This window comes from Hyalella azteca, unplaced genomic scaffold (assembly GCF_000764305.2).
Source record: "Hyalella azteca isolate HAZT.00-mixed unplaced genomic scaffold, Hazt_2.0.2 contig7483, whole genome shotgun sequence".
Taxonomy (NCBI): domain Eukaryota; kingdom Metazoa; phylum Arthropoda; class Malacostraca; order Amphipoda; family Hyalellidae; genus Hyalella; species Hyalella azteca.
Window position 1 is genome coordinate 161,017 of NW_025937608.1, and position 5,653 is coordinate 166,669.

The following is a 5,653-nucleotide window of genomic DNA, read 5'->3' on the forward strand; positions in this document are numbered from 1 at the left end:
TAGGTCTTGTTTAGGTTTTATGTCTGTCTTTGAATTTTGACTTTTAAAGTGATTTTATTCATTTTTAGTTTAGTCGAACTGATGATGGAGCTGGACTCCGAAACGTTTTCAATATCGATATGGTGAATTTTCTTGGCGTTTTCTTTGCTTTTAAATTCCTTGTGAACTTGCGATATAAGCAGACTGATGATATAAGTACTTATATACGATCAAAATTTTCGCTTCTGTAGTTAAATAATCGATTAGAAGTTTGAACTTTCCCTATTTTTCGGTAGGTAAAAGATCTAAATAGAGAATGGATCCTAATTCTACAGGTTTAAGTGGATCGCCTGCGCCATTGTTAGCATTGTATGATGAAGTCATTTCAGTTTCAGGGATGCCCGGATGGTAGTGGGAGAGGACAGAGATAGACTCGCCCTATTAAACTCATCAGTGGTGTCAGAGACACAACTGGCAAGTGGCAACAGTAGGTGGGAGTACTTTTAAGCAGACCCATAGCCATAGTGTGGAGAGAAATGTGTCAAGTAACAGGAAAGTGATAGAGGGGTCTGAGTCTAGTGGTGAGAACTCTTTGGGATCCCTAGCTGGGGTGGATGAATACATCTCCCCAAATAGAGATTCAGATTATGCAGAATGGCCATTACCTAGCCTACCCAGGACTAGCTGGGCTTCCAAAGAGAGTGCTGCTAAGCAGGTGGAGGCCCTGGTGGGACCATTTATTGAAGATGAAAGTCCTAACCCTCAAGAAAACTCACCTGTAGCTGTAGGGTCGCTTACTAATGCAAGTCCCTACTCCCTTAGCTCTAGTAAACTGAAAGTGGAAAGCAACTGGAAACTTTGACCATGGTCCAAGCAAGCATTCAGACTCTAGGGAGTCCTTCCATGGATTCTCCCCTGTAAGTATTAGAAAAAACCGAATAGCAAATTTTCAGTCTAATCAAGAAAAATCTCCTTCTTCCTTAGCAGGCATGGTGGAAAAGCCAGTTCAGCAGATTGGGGAGTACTCTCAGGCTAAAGAAACAGAAGAAACTTCAAGGGAAATACTAGTTGAGCCAAATGGAGGCATTCAGGCAGCTGGGGCATATTTTGCCAATGAGGTAAGATTGACCACTGACCAGAAATCTGGCAAATTCAGCCTTGGGTTCAGGTTGGAATTTTATCAGTGAGCAAAAATAGGAGCAGAAATCTTTTGATAGTTACTATTAAGGAACTAAAGGAAGTTCCTAAGGCAAAGCTCAAAGAGCTGCTAGCAATAAAGTTTATTGGTGCTTTTCCAGTTCACTGTTGATTACCACAGAATAGACAGACTACAGAGAATTTGTGGAGTCATAGGGCCTATTGGGGCAGAAACAGATCCTGCTGAAGTTCTTCAATTGCTATCTAATATGAGACCAACAGTAGAAGCTGTATCTAGGATAGTCAAAGGCAGAGACAAGATACCTACTAAGTGCTTGAAGATAGCCTTTTCTGGCCAGGAACTCCCAGAATACGTAATAGTGGGCTATCCACGGTTTAATGTTCGATTATATGTAGATGAGCCTTGGCAATGTTACTGTGTTACAAGTGCCAAGGTTTTCGCCACAATGCAGCCATTGTAGATTCAAAGTGCGTTGTGTAGTGTGCTCAGGCCCTCACAGTGTGTCCAATTGCCCAAACAAAAGCACCTCAACACCCAAGTGTGCAAATTGTGGTGGAGTGCATACATAATGGCTGAGCAATATGCAAGCTTGGTGGGTGCAGTAGGCCTAAGAGGTTCGCACTTCTCACCCTGCTGGGGAGTCCTTTATACTCCCTGTTGCTGTGGCTGTAAGTGAAGAGCATCCTACTGCATATAATGATTCATTCTCATTTTATGAACTGCGGCAAGCTTTGAAGGTATTGAATAGGTCATCCTCAGGCCATGACATGGTGCATAATGATATGTTAAAGCACCTCTCACTAGACTATGAAGACTGGCTCCTGGATTTATTAAGCTACAGCTACAAGAATGGGGAGATACCTACCATGTGGAGTCAGTGGAGACATGCCACCATCATACCCATACTTAGTGTGTATGATGGTGGCATGGGGGTTATCATAGTCTTGCCTTGCATTCCAAAATTATTAGAGCAACTTATTAGCTCACGGCTGACATACGTTCTGGAGACCTCGAGGAGTCTGAGCCCCACCCAGAGTGGCTTCTGGCACCATCTTTTTGCCTTGGAATTTGGATCAGGTTGCTAGATTGGAAATGTGCATCCAACACACCTTGAGCAGGAGGCACGTATGTGCAGCAGTATTCTTTGACCTATCCAATGCCTATGACTGTGTATGGCACCTAGGGCTGCTGTACAAGCTTCAGAAGATTGGCTTTAGAGGACGAATGTTGTCATGGATCAACGCATACCTAAGCTCACGCACCTTTAAGGTATTCTTTGAAGGTGCTTATTCCGACGAGCTCCCCATTTTGACACGGGGTCCAACAGGGATCAGTCCTTTCTCCCACACTGTTCAATATCATATCAGATTTACCCCATGTACCAGAAGTGAAAATCTCAGAATACGCAGACAACTTAGCAGTATACTCTAGTGGTGTTCTAGTGAGACGCGTTGAGGAAAAACTTCAATCCCAGGTGAGCCAGCTCCATGAATAGATGCTCAAGTGGGGATTCTCTGTTAACCCTGCTAAAAGCAAGGGTATGATTTTCACTAGGAAATCAATAACAAACCCTGTAATCAAGGTAGGACCTGAACAAATTGAGTTTGTCAATCATCATAAGTTCCTGGGTATGATGCTGGATGCCCCTGGCTTGATGTGGCATGACCATCTGCAGTACCTTCACAGTAGAAGCTGTATCTAGGATAGTCAAAGGCAGAGACAAGATACCTACTAAGTGCTTGAAGATAGCCTTTTCTGGCCAGGAACTCCCAGAATACATAATAGTAGGCTATCAACGGTTTAATGTTAGATTATGTGTAGATGAGCCTTGGCAATGTTACAAGTGCCAAGGTTTTCGCCACAATGCAGCTATTGTAGATTCAACTCATTCAAGGTGCGTTGTGTAGTGTGCTCAGGCCCCCACAGTGTGTCCAATTGCCCAAACAAAAGCACCTCAACACTCAAGTGTGCAAATTGTGGTGGAGTGCATACATAATGGCTGAGCAATATGCAAGCTTGGTGGTTGCAGTAGGCCTAAGAGGTTCGCACTTCTCACCCTGCTGGGGAGTCCTTTATACTCCCTGTTGCTGTGGCTGTAAGTGAAGAGCATCCTACTGCATATAATGATTCATTCTCATTTTATGAACTGCGGCAAGCTTTGAAGGTATTGAATAGGTCATCCTCAGGCCATGACATGGTGCATAATGATATGTTAAAGCACCTCTCACTAGACTATGAAGACTGGCTCCTGGATTTATTAAGCTACAGCTACAAGAATGGGGAGATACCTACCATGTGGAGTCAGTGGAGACATGCCACCATCATACCCATACTTAGTGTGTATGATGGTGGCATGGGGGTTATCATAGTCTTGCCTTGCATTCCAAAATTATTAGAGCAACTTATTAGCTCACGGCTGACATACGTTCTGGAGACCTCGAGGAGTCTGAGCCCCACCCAGAGTGGCTTCTGGCACCATCTTTTTGCCTTGGAATTTGGATCAGGTTGCTAGATTGGAAATGTGCATCCAACACACCTTGAGCAGGAGGCACGTATGTGCAGCAGTATTCTTTGACCTATCCAATGCCTATGACTGTGTATGGCACCTAGGGCTGCTGTACAAGCTTCAGAAGATTGGCTTTAGAGGACGAATGTTGTCATGGATCAACGCATACCTAAGCTCACGCACCTTTAAGGTATTCTTTGAAGGTGCTTATTCCGACGAGCTCCCCATTTTGACACGGGGTCCAACAGGGATCAGTCCTTTCTCCCACACTGTTCAATATCATATCAGATTTGCCCCATGTACCAGAAGTGAAAATCTCAGAATACGCAGACAACTTAGCAGTATACTCTAGTGGTGTTCTAGTGAGACGCGTTGAGGAAAAACTTCAATCCCAGGTGAGCCAGCTCCATGAATAGATGCTCAAGTGGGGATTCTCTGTTAACCCTGCTAAAAGCAAGGGTATGATTTTCACTAGGAAATCAATAACAAACCCTGTAATCAAGGTAGGACCTGAACAAATTGAGTTTGTCAATCATCATAAGTTCCTGGGTATGATGCTGGATGCCCCTGGCTTGATGTGGCATGACCATCTGTAGTACCTTCGAGACAAGTGCAACTCACGAGTCAACTTGATGCAGTCGATGTTGACTCACAGGTGGGGGCTGATGAGAAATGATGTTAAACTTTTATAAATCAGTGATCAGAGCCACAATAGATTATGGCTCAATGTTTTACTCTACTGCGCCCAACACACACCTGCAGAAGTTGAACACTATCCAAAACTGGTGCCTACGAATAGCAATTGGAGCCCGGAAAACATCACCCATTATATCCTTGGAAGTAGAGAGCCATATCCCTCCATTGTCATTGCACAGAATGCTGGTAAGTTTGAGATTTTTTGGACTAATTGCTGAATTACCTTGGCATACAGCTGTTTCTAATGAACTGGTATATACAAACCCAGCACCAAGAGGACTGCCATGGGTGGGCAACATCCTTGTTTCCCCATTGAAAAGCCGGATACCGGTGTACTCGAAACCTTTCACTATCTTGCAACCTCATCTCAGCCCTGGAGATCTCAGCCATACCCCTCAAATAAATGAGAACTGTTGCTATTTGTAACCTGGGATGACACCTGCTGCGATGTAGCATGTTGAACTCCCTTTAAAAAAATCAGGGCCTAATTTTTTTGTTTCTTCCTCCACACAACAACCACTGCCTTGTGAGAGTGTGACAGAAACCAACAAAAATCCAGTTGTGCTCAGGTTGGTAGGTAAGACTTCTTCACACCCAATATCTTGAAATCAATAAAAAAAGGCAAGAACACATAAGTGCCACACCGCTACTCAGAATATCTATGCTGCCCCTATAGGTTGACTTGCCACTCTTTGGCACAGTCAAAACTACAATTTGTTTTCTGAAGCCAAGGTCTCTTTAGAGCTTTACCACATTAAGTCTACAAAGGTTTTTAGATTGTGTCAGAAAGTTGAGGTTTCAATTTGTTAAAAGAATAGATTGCTCCAATTTTAAGGCTAGCTTTTTGAGACTTCTTAGTCTGTACTTCTGGCAACTTTAGTGTGGTTGCACCAAGCAACTTCAGTAGCAATAAATTGACATTAGTTTTCATAGTATCAAACATGATTTTGATCAGAAACCAGTTCATTAATAATTGTGTTGTGATAATATTGCTATCCATAATACTTTGTTTAGCTACCACTTATGGGACTCAGAAATGAAGACTAGAAGAGTCAAAAGAAAAAATACCATCAAACGGGGTAAAAAGGGACGGCTTTGAGCATTTTTTGTTAATAATTTCTTACCATGAAACATTTCAGAAACAAGTTTAGGCTCATTTTATAGCTCTTAGCAAGGGCTATCAAATGGCATCTTCAAAAAAATTCCATATGCTATTTGTAAGGTGCTAGACACAATATAAAAGGCTCTATAATTAATCTGGAAATGGGGTAAAAAGGGACACTTGGCATAAAACTCAATTTTAAACATTTGAA